Source organism: Perognathus longimembris, chromosome 28 (assembly GCF_023159225.1).
Source record: "Perognathus longimembris pacificus isolate PPM17 chromosome 28, ASM2315922v1, whole genome shotgun sequence".
In the NCBI taxonomy this organism is placed as follows: domain Eukaryota; kingdom Metazoa; phylum Chordata; class Mammalia; order Rodentia; family Heteromyidae; genus Perognathus; species Perognathus longimembris.
Genome location: NC_063188.1, coordinates 87202123 through 87217131, shown reverse-complemented (window position 1 = coordinate 87217131; position 15009 = coordinate 87202123).

Genomic DNA, 15009 nt, shown 5'->3' with positions numbered 1-15009 from the left:
CCATTGCTCTAAAGAAGTTTATAAAGGATCAGGGTACAGGGCAAGGACTCAGATAACAATTTGTTTCCAGAGGAGTTCCCAGAGCCAGGCTGAGCTGAGAAGTGATCTATCCAAGACACCCAAAGTGAAACTTGCTACCGTGAGAAGTCAAGACCTTATAGAGACTATGAGATCTGAACTCCATGCCACACAAAGGGAAGAGAGTGAAGCTAAGCCCAAGATCAGAAACCTGGGAGATAAGGTCTGGGAGAAGAAAAAGCTAGGACAAGCAATTTTATTCATGTGGACAAATCATATGACTATGGTTGTTGATGCGAAGTCTTCAGAGCATGAACACATGTACTGACCAATGTAAAGGCCATGGAGAGGTAACAGCTGCATGGCACACTGGACAAACTGGTAGCCTAACGTCTGGACAAACTGGTATCCTAACGACTAGACAGAGGCCAGACAGTTAAATTAAAGGCCCACTTAAACAGGTGTGATAGAGGACAACACAAATGAATTCTATAGCTCTTGTGGAATTCCTACAGATAAAAGTGAAGCCACATTCTGAACTCAGAATTAGACTTGCTGGCTCCCTATTTGATATATCTCATTGTTCATCTTTCACACTCCCTTGGGTACTGCCTTTGCATCACAATGGTGATGTCCATGTAAGAAAATGGCTTGCAATTTGAGGGACATGCACAATCGAGAGAAGGAGAATGACTTCCTGTCTTGATCCTAATAAATTTGCAACAATAGTCTACAGGTGTATTACGGTAGGCCTGTGTTGCTCAGACAATGAAGATTCCTTTACTTTGGCAAGCATATGGAAGTCACTGAAAGTTCTATGATCTGGGGAGGGATGGAAAAGTTTGACATGGGTTTTGACAGGATCCACTTGCTACCAATACCCTAGATATTTCTGGATAGTGGGAGATGGGACAATGGGAGATATGATACTGGAAGCTCAGTCTATCTAGGTGGTAAAGGAAGGGGAACTAAGCTGGGGGCTATAGGGAAGAAGAGTTGTGTAGGAGAGACAGTGCAATGCCCCCCATTTCTAAGCTTAGTGGAAAAGATGGTTAAGAGCAAAGGTGGCTGGAGAGAGAGAAAGGGAGAAAGACGAAGAGAGAAGTATTTCTTTTGCATACGAGGTACTGATAAGAGAAAACAATATTTTGTATGCAAAGTCAAGCCTGAGTTGCCAGAAGCAGAGCCTAAGCTATTTATGAAGTACTGGTACACTCAGAGATCTGCGAGGAAGTAGAGAGAGCAGGAAAAAGAAGAAGCCACTCGAGGTCACACACATGTGAGCTTCAGCTTTAGCATGACCTGCAGGAAAATTTAGGAAGATCAGCTGTGCCTTCTAGGGTTAGGCAGCTGAGAATTTGTGTGTTTATAACCATCAATTAAGGACTAAACGAATTCCAAGGTCCTAGCAGTTTTCTATACATGGACACCCAGTGGTTCCCTCTCTCAGCATGAGCTCTGTACTCCTGAAGCAAAGCACAGATTTTGGGTGCTTACACAAAAAGCACAGTGACAGGAGCAGGCTTCATGCCCAAGGGAGCCAGAAGATCTGGGCACCACCTCAACGTTGTCTGTTGTCACAATGAGCACTGTCTGGGGCAGGAAGAATGCCTTGCCAGCAAGGGCTCTGATCTAGCTGTTCTTCTTTTTGCTCCAGCCATCTGCTCCTTCTAGGAACAAGATCTGGAATCCTACCTAGTGTCTTCTATAGACTTCACCTTGGATTTGCCCTTGGCCATGCAAATGGGGAATACAGGATACATTTCTCCATGTGAACCATACTATGGGTTAGAATGTGCTCTGGCTCTTGGCTTATCGCCATGCTCTGGTTTGGAGTGGGGGTAGGGCAAGATCAGTTCAGGCTCACAGAGAGCTCTTGGTTCCAGCTCATTGTTAATATCAGTGCCATTGCTTCCCTGATGAAGCAGTCATTAGTGCTTCTGCCCCTGGTAGTCCTCTCTAAGCATGGCCATTTCTCAGCAGCTGAAATACCAACCCTTGTCCATTGGCTGATGCTCTCCAATCAGCCTTGTTAGAAGACTCTGGAAGCGGATGGCACAAGCATGTTGTAATGCCATGTGAACTGCTTTGGCTAGAGGTCCCTGGGCCTGAACTGCAAAGGGAGGGCTGGGGAGGATTCTTCTTCCTTCCTTGCTAGTACATGAATAAGCAAACAGCAATTGAAACACGTATACAAATAGACAGTGAGGAGCTTCCTTGTCACGCCTACTGTGTCACTTCTCACACATGAAGGCTTTATCTTTAGTCTCCCTTGATTCTTGACTATTGAGTAAGATTCAGTCCAAGACTTCAGATGAGCCATCAGTTTAAACGTTAGCTCCTGGTGCAAAGGAAATGTTCTGGATCCCACTCCAACCTCTGGCTGCCTTCTGTCCTGTTCATGGTTACTCCATGATGGTTGTTAAATGGTTTCCATCTTATCCCTGCTAATATGACTCCTACCTCAATCTTCCACTGCCCTGTTGCTCTTCTCCCATTTAACTCCCAGGAAAGGAGGGTAAGCAGGCTTGACTTTGCCCCTGACTTTCAAATAAAAAAGAAAGGAAGCCTCTATGAATGAGCACAGATGCCTGGACACTCTCTCTGTGTGTCTCTTTCTATTGGGGAACAGTGAACTGTGTGCTCCAAAAGTGCCATCCATGGGATTACCTGGCTTCCTCTCACTGGGGCTAGGCTGGAACAAGCTTATTGAGGTGAAACTTTCTTCCAGTGTAGACCAGGCCAACATCTCTCAACCAGCCTCTCTATGCATTCCCACTTTCTGGTTTCTCTCAGGTTTGGCATCTTTCCAATCCCACAGGAATTCAGCTGATAAATGAATTCATATTCAAAGGTTATTAGCTTAATTTGTCACCTCCATCTAGGAGTTGTTTGCACAGGAAAAGAAATCCACCAAGGAGTGAGCTAGGTTTAACAGTTAAGAAGGCCTTTCTAATGGTGGGGGTGGCAGACAGAGTGACCATTGGGCAACTTCCTTCATAACAGCACAGAGGTGACCTTTCTCTAAACAAATTCCCACTGCAAGGATTTCCCAACTTCCATGTGCATGAGAGTGACCTCAGGTTCTTGTGAACGACTGAAGATTCTTGGACCCTGGATTTCATTCAGTGGAGCTTGATGCAACCCAGGAATCTGCATGTGAATGCACTCATCATTTTCTGATAAAATCAACCTCCATGGACCATAGTTGGGAATACTACTTCAGTGTTGTGTTTGTCTGCTAAGGCTGCCATAGCAAAATATTAGACTAGCTGGGCATGGTAGTAGATACCTTTAATCCCAGCAGTGTGGACAGAATAGGTAAGAGGATTGCAATCTAAGGCTAGTCTCAAGCAAAAGAGAGATCCTACCTGGAAAAAAAAAACACAAAAGGGTTGGTAATGTGGCTCAAGTGGCAGAGTGCCTGAAACTCTGAGTTCAAACACCAGTACTGCCAAAAGAAAAAAATCAGAATGGATGTCTTAAAAAGCAGAAATTTCTTTCCCCACATTTCTGAAAGTCCAAAACGGAGGTATTAGTAGATTTGGTTTCTCTCTATTTGGCTGGATGTTGTCTACCTTCTCCTCTTGTCTTCACACGATCTTTCTTCCATGCACGCACCCCTGGCTGTCTCTGTGCACCCATACTTCTTACTTTTATAAGGACATCAGTCAGATGGGATTAAGGCCACCCTGATTAGCTTCATATTAACGGAATTGCCTGGCCAAACAGTCTCATTTGGGGGTCCTGTTACTTACAACTTTAGCATATGACATTTGGGAGAGGGCACAGTTCAGCCCATCACAGGTATATAGGAATCAAAAGAGCAGTGACGCAAATGAGTGAGCATCAGAAAACATCGAGATCCCCCTTTTTTCAGAAAGTGAAAAGAAAAGCATACCCAGGTTGAAAGAGACTGTGCAGAAATTCCTGCAACCTGCCCATGAATGGGAGGTACAGCGCCCCCTGTTGATTGCTACTGGCCCACATTCAGTCTACCACCTTGCCTCACCCTCTAAATTGCCTTTCCTGATATTCCTCCCTAGGTTTAGAGATAGTCTTTCTTCTTTCAGCTTCGTAGGAGAGAACAATGTTTGGCGCTGGCACCAGCGTAGCCGCCCGAGGCAGCCCTTGCCTGAGCCTTGGAGGATATTTCTTTCCCCAGAATAAAGCAAAGACCCTTCACCCTCCCCGTTCATCATCACCACGGGCAATCTAATTACAGCCTTGTCTTAAAAGAGGAATTCATTTACAATTGAGACTTCTTCCTTATGAAAATGTAACATCTTGAACTATGTTTTTATGGCCCCCTTTTACAAAAATAAAAAAGGAAATTAATTAATTTCCTTGTACACAGGAAAGACTCATGAGGTCTTCCTAGTTGTAGGGAGGGAGGAGGATCCCCTCTCTCTCTCTCTCTCTCTCTCTCTCTCTCTCTCTCTCTCTCTCTCTCTCTCTCTCTCTCGGCCTCCCGCTGTGTGACAGTGAAATGCTAAAATGATTTTGGCAGGAGAATATTCTCAAAGGCTGTTTTTATTTCGGCAGCAGAGGAGTATCTGGGAAGGCAGGCTGCACCTCTGCCCTGTGGGGCTGTTTCTAATTGCAGGAGGTGAGCTGCAGAGCCCTTCCCCCAGCTGGGTGGGGAGGCAGCAGCAAGAAACCTAAGGAAGATAATCGCGTCTGCCACACTCAGCGCTCACCACTTAAAGGAATTAACTTGTTGGAATAAAATATTTCTATGGGTGCTGGAAAACTATGCATTAGAATAATGAGGCTGACCCCTTCCTCACGCCTTGCAATCACTGGGGTTTGTTTCTTCCCTTTCTAATCACAACATACTATCTGCCCCCCTTGCTCACACCTCTAGAGGCAAGCCTGGCTGAGAATACTTTAGATTATCACCTTCTCATTTTCAGTGTGAAATAATTGCCCAAGGATGGAAACTGACAAACAGAAATGTGGATTTCAGAAAGCAGCCCTCTTGCTATTTAGGATAGCCAAAGTAAAAAGGAGACAGTTGGATTCTTATCTCACCAGTTACTTCCATCCTCCTACTCACCCCTTTCAGAAAAAGTCTGGTGGTTTGGTGGACCTAGATCTAGGTGAATTGGCCATCTTCAAGGTAATATGACAGTGATATGCTTAAATACCTATACAGAAACAGCAGCAGGGGTGAAATTGTGGAGGTAAGCCTCTTGAGTTATATTCTTGCTCCTGCAACTTGCTAGCTGTGTGATGTTGCACAAATCACTCAACCTTTCTGTGCCTCTGCATTTTACTTAAAAAACAAGACAGCAATAATAGTGCTATATGGAATGGTGAGGTTTGAATGGGTTAGTAGATGTCCAGGGGTTAGAATAATGATGGACTTATGGTAAACCCTACTAAACAGCATTCTTTCCTATCCATGCCCTTGCAAAGGGCATCTCTTTGAGTACCATTTACCTAGCATTGTGTACAGATAGGAGATGTAATCTCCGCTCCTGTCCTCAGGACACCTCTGTAGTCCATGCACTGGGTGTGTGCACCGTTCATGATAAGTGTTCAGCAAGGACAGAGTAATGTGGTATAGAAGCCATAGGAAGGGATGCTGAATTGGAATATTAGGTTGTGGATGGTGACATGCATTTGATCCTTCATAAGGGACAAAAGGAAGGAGAAGCAGGGATACAGGCCAGTGAAGATACCCTACCAATATGCCTTTAGGTAAAGGTAAGGATGTGTGTGTGTCATGCTGAGACAAATGAATGATAGTCAGAGGCCTCCTCTGTCTTACAACCTACATTGTAATTTGTCTTTCCAGGTAAAAAAAATTGGAGTGCTTGAATGTTCTCTATGTCTGCCCCCCATAAAGAATTTGAAAATACTTAATCATGGAGCAAAGCAAAACCCTATAGTGGCCAACTGCAATTTACCAGAAAGAAATCCCCAGTTCTGTCCATACAAGGTCTCTTATTCTACCCAGAGAAGTCTTTGTAGTCCCCATAAGCATGCAGCTACCTCTGGGGTACGCTATTTAACTGTCACGTAACATGACAATCCAGTGTCCTATTAGAGCTAAAATTTAATTGTGAAGACGGGTACCATATTTAACTGCAATCCTGGGGGGAATTTAGGTTGACAGGCTGTAATTACCCAAACTGGAACCTGGCCAGGACACACCTACTCTTTGCCAAAAGAGCTATGGGGTTTTAACCACCGCAGGCAAGCGTGGGAAGCTGGAGGTTCTGTAGGGAAGAGAAGGGAAGTGGCACTTGCAGCCCCACAGCGCCCCCTAACTAAACTGTGGGCAAGTGCAGGCTGTCCTGGGAGCAGATCTCTACTGACCTGCTACATTTGTGGTTTCCAGGGAAGTACCTCTCAGTCCCCCACCTGGCTCCATTCTGTCATGGATTATCAGGAACTTGCCATTTAAGGTCGTGCTTCTATGCCCTGTAATCATGGTCTTATCTGTGTCTGTCTGTCCTGTGTGCCTCAGCTCAGGTCTTGCTGCTTCTCTTATCAGGACAAAAGGGCTTGTCCTGCTTACATAATTATCTATAGAAGGACAGCGGTTCCCAGCACAAACTGCTGTTCCTATATAAGCATCAAAATTAACTGGAGAAGTGGGCTGATCAGGCCAGTTTACAAAAAAATCCCATTAGGATTCTTACTGTGAAATGTGATGTACTTTGCTTTTCCAACACAGTTCTTACGGGGCGTTGTGGGGGAGGACTGGGTCCAGAAGAAGTGGAAATGTGGCTTCTTAATGCCACTGAAGGGTTAAAAGGGAGAAAGTTCTGGGCTGCAAGCAGCCGTGTGAATAAATGTGGTCTTAATTTAAGGTTATGGATTTTTAAAAAGCCTATTTTTTGTCTTCAGAAGCCTTTGCATTCATATCAGTTAAAAAATAATTTAGACAGAAAATAAGTTAGAGCAAACTCAAATTATTATGTGCATTTTAAATAAACCTGTGTTTTCTGCTGCAGACATAGCATATGAATAATAACATTAATAATGATCATGATAATTTGTCAACTGATGATATTTTCCTCCAGACTTTTCAGGCTGCTGGTTCATGGCCCTGCTAGTTAACTTAGCCAACATGTCCTTCATGAGGGGAGATGATGATAACAACCATCACTCCCTCTGCAGGATGAAAAGACAGAAAAGTCCTGGTTTCTAGTCCCAGCTTTGCACTAATTAGCTGTTTGACTGTGGGCAAGTTGCTCAACATCTCTGGCCTGCTGTCAAAAAAAAATAATGTTCTCAAGGGAAATCAGCAGAAATGAAATGAGCAAAATCAAAAGCAATACAGTAATGTCACTTGGGAAATTGTTTTCCTTTCTTCAAGACTACAAGTTTTGAAAAGAAAAAAGAAGTAAAGTCAAAAAAATCAACTTCAACCAAGCAATTATTGATCAGGGCACAGCCTGAAGTTAGATTAAAAGTAATTTTTAAAAGACAAGTAAAGGGGCTGGGAATATGGCCTAGCGGCAAGAGTGCCTGCCTCATATACATGAGGCCCTGGGTTCGATTCCCCAGCACCACATATACAGAAAATGGCCAGAAGTGGCGCTGTGGCTGAAGTGGCAGAGTGCTAGCCTTGAGCAAAAAGAAGCCAGGGACAGTGCTCAGGCCCAGAGTCCAAGCCCCAGGACTGGCCAAAAAAAGACAAGTAGAATGGGTTTCCACTCAGTTTCTGAAGACATTCACACAAATAGGTGTCTTTAGTCCAACATCCAACCATAATGTACACTTTGCTACTTCTCTAGAAAGAAATTGGTATTGACCATTCCACAAAGGCAAGAATAATATTTTCGAGATATTAGGGTCATATTCTTCTACTAGCGATATACTTCCAGGGTACTTACAGTATAAGAAAAACATATGAAACTGGGACATATGAAATTGACATTTTCAGAGGTCAAATTCATACAGTTTGAACGGATAGATAATATGCTGTAGTTTGGCTCATGTGTTGAAGGTTTGATTCTCAGCCTGTAGTGCTAATGGGAGGTGATAATGGTGTATCCTTTAGGAGGTGGGGCCTAAAAGAGGAAGTTAGATCATTAGGGTGTGCCCTTCAAGTGGATAGTAGGTTCCCTGTTCCTTCCTCTTTTTTTGTTTCCTCCATGAGCTGCATGATGTTCTGCCTTACAACAGGCCCCAAAGCAATGAATCCAGCTTACCATGGACTGAAATCTCTAAAGCTATGGGCCCAAATAAACATTTCCATTATATAGATGGTTTATCTCAGGTATTTGTCACAATGATGAGAAGTTGACTGATATATCTGATATATAGTATATATAAGTTGTGTGTGTGTGTACATGTCTGTGTGTATCACATACACACTTCTTAATTTTAAAAAAGAATATAAAGCCAGACACTGGTGACTGACACCTGTAATCCTAGCTACTCAAGAAGCTGAGATCTGAGGATTCTAATTCAAAGCCAGTCCATAAGACTCTTATCTCCACTAAAAAAGCCAGAAGTGGAGCTGTGGCTCCAGTAGTAGAGTGCTAACCTTGAGCAAAAAAGTTCAGAGTACCAAGACCCCGAGTTCAGTGTTTTTATTTATCTAGCAAAGGTCAGAGAAAGACTGATAAACTTTACATATTCCTGCCTTAACCCTTAGAATCACATAAGGGTTAACACAAAACACTTTGGGGTAACAGATCATATTCATTAACATGGAGACAGGTTTCTGACTTGGAGGCAGACGTTTGCATGTGGGAAAATGACTTAGAGGCTTTAGCAATACTATTGGCTCCCATTAGAGGAATAGGCTACCTGTACACTGTGTGTAGTAAGTCCACAGGACTCACAATGGAAATTTCTCTGAGATCTCATGATAGCTTCACTTGGAAAGTTCACATCATTATCCCTGGGGAGAAAGTCTTATTTTAATTTAGAATTTATTGGTGATTATTTTATTAGCAATTAAAAATATGCCAATACAAGTATTATACCCAAGAATGACTTTGAGGCAGCTGGTGTGATACAGTATTCCATAGTATTTTCAAATGCAAAATGTGAAATTGCTAGGGATAGGGAAGCATTCCTGAATCAACGGGGTGGGTTTTACAGTGAGCATTTAATTCAGTGATTCTAGATAGAAATAAGCAAATGTATCAGTGATTAAGTATCTCACATCCCAATTTTTTTCCTGTTACTTCTCCCTCTGCAAAACAGGTGGAATGGGTATACAAGATGCTTTCTAAAACTTGTTTTACAATGATTCGTAACTACATATCTTCAATGAAAAATATCAGCAAAATATGGAATAGTAAAAAAGAAAAAAATATGATCATATGTAGTTGCATCTTTTAAAACATGTTGCATAATACGTTTACCCAGAAAGTTTCCTGCACACACACACACACACACACACACACACACACTTTTTTTTTATTTCCAATCACATCGAAAAAAAGGCAGGAAGTGTGGCTCAAATGGTAGAGCAGCATCCAAATAAGTCCAGCCAAGTAAGTATAAGACCCTGAGTTCAAATCCTGACATCAGCAAGAAGAAGAAGAAGAGAGAGAGAGAGGGGGGGAGGGAGGGAGGGAGGGAAGAGGGAGGGAAGGAAGGAAGGAAAGAAAGAAAGAAAGAAAGAAAGAAAGAAAGAGAAGAGAGAGAGAGAGGGAGGGAGGGAGGGAGGGAGGGAGGGAGGGAGGGAGGAAGGAAGGAAAGGAAGGAAGGAAGGAAGGAAGGAAGGAAGGAAGGAAGGAAGGAAGGGAGGGAGGGAGGGAGGGAGGAAGGGAGGGAGGGAGGGAGGGAGGGGAAGAGGGAGGAAGGTAAAGGAGAAAGAAAAGTTCAGAATCAGCTCCCTATTCCTGTTTATGATCTGTGCTGTATATTTAGTGACAACGACATATGGTGGACATTTTTCCATATCTGTCAGTGTGAAGCTATTCATCTTTTTAAAGTAGCTACATAGTATTCTGCTATTTACTCAACCAATGTGCCAGTAGCTACGGGTACATTTAGATTGCTTCCCTTTTTGCCACTGGAACCTCACTGAGATAATCCATCTTACACACACATCTTTCAACACTTATTTGCTTATTTGTTAGGATTCACTTTTAGTAGAGGGATCTGTATTTTAAAAGACAAGGCTTTGTTATGCTTTGCCAAATTAATTGCTATTTAGAAGGTTTTACCTATTTACAGTATTCTTACTGGCAAATGTGAAAGTCCATTTCCCCTCACTTTACCTGGGTATGATCTATGTGTCCAATTGTGCCAATTCAGTCGATGAAAGGTATCTAAGGTGCTGTTTCACCCGGCATCTCTTTCATTACCAGTGATACAGAACCTCTTCAGTTTTTCTGCATAGTTGTTTGGCATTTCTTTTCATTTTGGCTTGTCTGGTCGATCCTGTTTGTCAGTTTTTCTAATTGGATGTTACTCATTTTCTTGTTGATTGTAAGCACACTTTATATATTATGGCTATTTTTCTTTCAACTACTGTCTATGTAAAAAGATTTTTCCTGGGTTTTCATTTGACCTTTTATTGATTTTTGTATTTTTGACGTCATAGTTTAACATTTTTAGACATTGAAGAAGTTAACCCTTTGCTTGGGTTGTTGTCTTTAAGGTCACTATCGAAAGAGGGCATCTTGGTGTGCATTTTCTTTTTCCAGACACACTGAGGTACACAATTACAGCTTTCTTTTTCCTTTAAATAGTTTTTCTTGATATTCTCCAGGGGTTCTGAAAGGAAAGGATATGGAACCTTGGAAATCAGAGCAGAGGACACATGACTATTTATAGTGACACTTGACATTTGTATGTCCAGTGTGCTATACAATCAATCACTAATTAGGAGCCCTTTCCTATCTTAGCCCCAGGAGTAACCTGCTTACCATTCATTTACCTTCTGGGACAATTAGGCACAGAAATGGAATGTCTGTGAGTACTCTTGGTGAGGGTCACTCTCATTGGCTGGAATTTAAACTGAGGCTCCAGATTTCTCTGCTTAAACCAAGGTTAAATAGTCTCCACAAAGGTGGAAGATTCCTGGGATGGAGTGAGACTAAGTGTATGAATTCTGTGCATGAGAAGCTGCTGCTGTCCCTTCCCTTTCCTCAGGAAAAGGAAGTCATATCATTTAGGATACTTTAAAACCTGAGGCCTCTGGCTTTTGTAACCAGAGTTCTAGGCCATATACTCAACTCCAGAGATTTCACAAGGCAGGATCTGGCTACTTGCCCCAATATGCCAAGTAAAAAGGTGAATAATGGTGGGAGGAAGAGAAAGGAGATTTATTCTATAGCATGAACATGTTATAGTAAGAGGTAAAATAAGCATTTCAATTCATCTTTGGGGTAGAGGCATACACTTTAGGCTTAACTAGAGGAAGAAATGAGGTAGGGTGGTGGTGAGATGAATATATAATTACTAAACAGTCCTGGCCACAATGTGGTGCAGTAGTCACAGGTGGTCAGAGGTATAGACCAGTTGGTCATCATCTCAGACATTCCATTTGGACATTTGCAGGCTCAAATGAAGAGTTGGTGCTTTGTGGCCAAAGTGATTGCTAAGTATTTGGTATACTTTGATTTAGACCACAGAAAGGTTGGTATCATTTTGTTTTGGGTAGTACTGGGACTTGAACCCAGGGCCTTACACTTGCTAGGCAGGTGCTCTACCACTTTAGCCACATCCCCAGTACTTTTAATTTTATTTTGTTTTTTAGGTAGTCACAAGCTTTTGTCCAGGGATATATTGTACGACAGTTTTCCTAACTTTACAACCGAGTAGCTGAAATGATAGGTAGGTGGGTAGATGTAAGTTATTTCTCCTGGCTTAATTTCCTTAGTTTTTGACAATTAAGGTATCTAGTGAAAGCATTAGAGTATGACTACTCTACTTGACTCTACTTTTCATGACTGAAAAAGAGCAAAAAAACAAATGGAAAGAAAATGCCTTTGAACTTGGTGAATGGAGGGAGATCCCATACTCTTTCATACCACAAATGTTGGTTGAACTGGGAACAAATGGTGCCTTCAGCCATAGTGGAGTCTGATCAGGACTGTTATGGGAGCAACAATCTGGAGAGTAGATGGGACCTATTTGGTGACATCTAGCAAATGTACAGGAGTTCAGCAGTGACCAGAATATGGGTGGTGCTAAGAGAGATGAAGGCAACATGCAAATTGTCAAAAGCACTGGAGTAAGAGTAAAGCCAGGAAAGCTGAAGTCAGAAAAGATAAGGGTCAAAGCAGTGCTTTTTCCATTAAAAGAGAAAGATCTAGATTTTACCATGCCACCACTGATCCCCTCCTTTACAAGCCAATAATTATGTGATTAAATGCAATAAAATGAATTGTAAAAATCTAACAAAATAGTGAAACCATAGTCCCCCTTTACTGTAACAGTTAGAAGATAAAAATTACTTGGTTAAGTTTCCATGAAGTTTCTGTTATTCTCAATTTCTATCATATCTCTTGCAGAATAGCAGTAAGTTATCTATATGGCCCAGTCCACACAGCATGCTTTTTTGAGTGGTCCTGAGATCCAGCATTCAGAAAAGGAGATGGGATTGGTAGTGTCTAATACTTAACACCAAGGTATTAAGTAAACAAGGTCTGCTGGGTGCCTTTTGAATGTAGCAACAAATACATATCTGTAAAGAGCTCTTTTGATGGAGTAGTTGAGACTGAAGCCAGTGTCAAAGAGTTTCTCAGTATACACAGAGAATAAGAACCATAGAAACATGAAACACTGAATGCTTTCTACTGCTAAACATCATCATTGTTTACACAAAACAATAAAAAATCAATGTTGTGAACACATACTGCTGTGCACAGTGGTGGTTCACACCTGTAATCCTAAGTACTCTCAAAGTGGAAATATGGAACATCATAGTTCAAGGCCAGCCTGGGTAAAAAAGTTCATGAGACTCTATTTCAAGTATTAAAATCTGTACATAGTGGTACATGACTGTCATCCCAGCTAGGTGGAAAATGTAAATAGGAGGATGGTGGTATCCAAGCCAGCACAGATATAAATAAGAGACCCTCCTCATAAAATAACTAATGCTAAAAGATCCTGAATTCAAACACTATACCAGTATAGTTTAACTAAGAAGTTATTAGACAATGTGTCAGTCTGTCCAGAGACATGAATTGTCAGGCAGTCAGGTGATAATAAGCTCTGTGCACAAGTTATTCATCTCCTCTGGCTCTCAGTGTCCTTTTTTACCAAATGAAAAGGTTGTACAGATCTCTTCTCTGTATTTGTAACTTTCATACTCTATGATTTTAATTTTTAAAAACCACAGCAAATATTGAGGCTTCTGAAAATGCCTTAACTTAGCTAGTCTGTTAGGTGACAGAATACCTGACACTACCAACTTAAGGGAAGAAGGATTTATTTTTGTTCCAGTTTTGGAGATTTCAGCCCATCATGACAGAGTAGGTATAAAGGAGCAGAGCTCACATTATGGCCACCATGAAGAAGATAAAAAAAACACAGAGGGGGCTTGGACAAGGTACAGTCTGCAAGGACATACCCTTAGTGATCTATTTCCTCCAGCTACGCTCCAACTCCAAAAGTTTCCAGAACCTTCCACAATAGTGCCCCCAGCTTGGGACTAAATGTCAAAACATGAGCTTTTGAAGGAGAGAGGCACTTCATAAACAAACCACAGCAATTATCACGTTCTATTGAATCTAGTTGTATATCTTTAGGAGTCAACCCATTACTCACCAACATGCCAGTAAAAATCTCATCAGTTGATTATAAATATAAGATAAACCTCTCCTTCCCCCCAAACTTGTAGAACCAGAAACTGTGAGACTTCAGGATGAAAGCCCAATTGGATCCTAGAAGCATTAGAAATGCTGAGAATTCAGTTTCAGAACCATGTGAGGTGGCTCGTAGCTGACCAGATTTCTAACCCTTGGTTAGAATGGCTCACAGGAGAACCATATTTCTATTGCCTTGTAGGAAAAAGCATAGAAACCATGGATTCTGTGATCTTCTGCTGGAAGCTTGGTGATCTATGAGAACCTTCCATGGCCTTTTGGAGTAGGAGAAGGCCAAGTTCAAAGCCAAATTTTGTCTTGAATTGTCTATCCAAGCTCTTTATGCTAAGATCCTAATGTTCATGGCCGTCATGTAGAGGTCACAATGTAGTCCAGCAGGAACAGCAGCATGGCCAGTTGGTGGATAAGCAGGAAAGTTATGGTTGTGATGCAGGCTGGAGGAGGGGAATCATCTGCAGTGAGGTGATGAAAATTTTTTTTCTGCTCAAATCCCTCTAATGTGTCAAAGATGCTAACTGGATTCTTGGTCTATAGCTAAGAAATTGACCTATCAGCCTACCATTACAATCCCTGATATCATGGCGCTCACTTCTGCGAAGTCATGGAATGTCACTGCTGGTCTATTTCATATACATTATGCATTATCTCTTTGTTATTGTTGGAAATACTGAAATTTGAACTTGATATATCCTGCTTGCATGGTTTGCTTTGCTGGTGCTTTACCACTTGAGCCATGCCTCCAAGAAAACTTTTTTAAAAATTGGGAGGTTGCATATTTTTTATAATTAAAATACACATAGATGAAATTGAGTTATCAGCTACAAACATCACACTTAGCCTTCTGGCTTTAAATTGATACATGTTTCTTTGCCATTCTGGATACAATAGCTCTGATTAAAAAGAGGTTGTGACCTCTCACAATACCAAATGACAAGGCAAAATTAGAATGAAGATAACATGCTAGATTCCATTTTAAAGTATCTACCCATTTAAAGGTAAGAATTATCTTACAAAGCAATCAGGTATTAGGCTACATATTAGGAAATAATTACACCTTGTACCAAACCCATCATCATCACAATGTCTCTTTAGGGCACTAGGAAATTATTATTTTTTCCACCACCAAGTGCCAGTGGCTCCCACAAGCAAACTTTTTTGCCACTTGTTTTTGAGATTGAGTGCCACAAACTTCTTCCTGGGGTAGCCTAAAGTTTTATTTTCTTTTTTGGTG